We start from the raw sequence: 1899 nt of genomic DNA, 5'->3' as shown, positions 1-1899 counted from the left end.
TTAACGTTAGTCTTTAAGTTTTTTTTTGTATGGTAGGTAACGTTGATTCATGAATCATTTTTTGAATATATCATGAAACTGTTGCCATTTTAAATAATCCCCTTTGGATAATGAAATTAATTTTGAACAGCATTTGTTGGAGAACTAATTGCTTTTTTACATACATTTTTGTTTGTACCTTTATGACTGCATCTTCTGCTGCCATGTATCTGAAGTCGTCATATCCAAGTTCCTTCGGGTCCTTAAATTTTTTATAAATTTGGACATGAATATTTTTTATTTCATTCCAGTATTGTGTAATGACGGGGGTAAAATTTTATTTTGTTTCTTCAGTCATTTTATTCATGATGCGCTCTAAACTATCAAGCAACACCCTTTGTTCTCTGAACATCGATTCTATTTCAATGTCCTCTGCTGTGGATGCGATGGATGTAACATCCGCTTCCAAGAGAGACAACTGATTATTGAATTTTGTCTTATAATCCTCAACCAGTTGTTTAATTTTATTAAAAAATTCATTATTAAAATAGTCGTGTTCTAACGTGACTCCTTTAAGGAAATTATCTCCGGAGTTAATTTTATCCCACAGGGATTCTAACATTAATAAACGTTCTCTGTAGTAGACTGGCTTAGTCTTCCTGTCGACGGAGTCCTTTTTTCAATTCCGAATGACATTCTGAATTTGCTCTCCTATAGATAACTGTCCTGTCAACAACTGATGAATGCTGTTCGGTGGCATTTTTACCTTTTTTATATAATCCGATTAAGACGTATTTTGTAATGATGTGCCTCGACTCACACCGTTGGATATATATATGTAAATTGGCTTTGAACAGATCGATCAGTGGAACAGCAGTTTATCTGGTTCAAATCGCCTGGTTGATCAGAACCTGTACTTTTCCAACGTAGATCCTTACGGTGTTTGATCGCCAAGTTGATCGCACATCTGAAGTGGTTGAATTTACCGTCTTTTGGTCGCCTTGTTGACCGTTGAAGACTGAAATTATAGTCGTGAAGTCGGATCAAATGGATATTGTATTTGACCGAAATATGCTGTTCAAATTTTTACCAAATTGACTTTTGGTTGATCAAACTATGATCGATGATGCATGTTCAAATTGGAGTCCCAATTTGAACAATTGTTGCGGTTCAAGGTCGGGGGTCACCAAATGTAGGATTTCTACCGAAATCTGGTTTTGCTGAAAAGGTTTTTTTTAAGCACAGAACCAGTAGCAATAGTCGCCGCAGTAAGTACATAACGAATTGGTCTGCGGAGAAGTGAATTTCGTACTGATTTCATTGAGCATGGATCCGGGGGTGTATACATGATTTGGGGTTGCAAGGAAATTTACTTAGGTCTAGTCTAGATACAAATGGACAACATGGTTTATTATCAGATTACAGGAAAATAGCCTAAATAAGCAATTACATCTACCAAATGGTGTAAAAACACGTCCATCGGCTGGATGCATATAATTTATGACCCGTTTATCATATGCAGATGCGCGCAGACCAAGATATCAGCTACCTATTTATTTAGGTTAAAGTAGCTATCAGCAACGGACGAACTGATACACATATGATACTGGAATATGTTCATTAATATTAAATAATTTAGGGCTCACTTCAAGATTTTTTGGTTCCAGAATGCATTCAAAATCCGCGTAAACAACAAATGGAACTTGAAACTGATGTTGAACTTAAGTAAATTCCAGTGTATTATTCTGGGGGTGCGGCATCTTTGAGACCTTCCTACTACAGAGCGTCCTGTGTTTCAATGCAGTTTCCTGGGTTCCGGAAAAATTCAAACACACATTGCAGAAAAGTTGCGCCCTCCTCTGATTTCCTCTTTGAGCAGTCATTAGTCTTTAAAAACAGAAATACGTATAATTATTTAAT

This window comes from Drosophila subpulchrella, unplaced genomic scaffold (assembly GCF_014743375.2).
Source record: "Drosophila subpulchrella strain 33 F10 #4 breed RU33 unplaced genomic scaffold, RU_Dsub_v1.1 Primary Assembly Seq365, whole genome shotgun sequence".
Classification (NCBI taxonomy): domain Eukaryota; kingdom Metazoa; phylum Arthropoda; class Insecta; order Diptera; family Drosophilidae; genus Drosophila; species Drosophila subpulchrella.
This window is presented reverse-complemented; position numbering follows the sequence as displayed.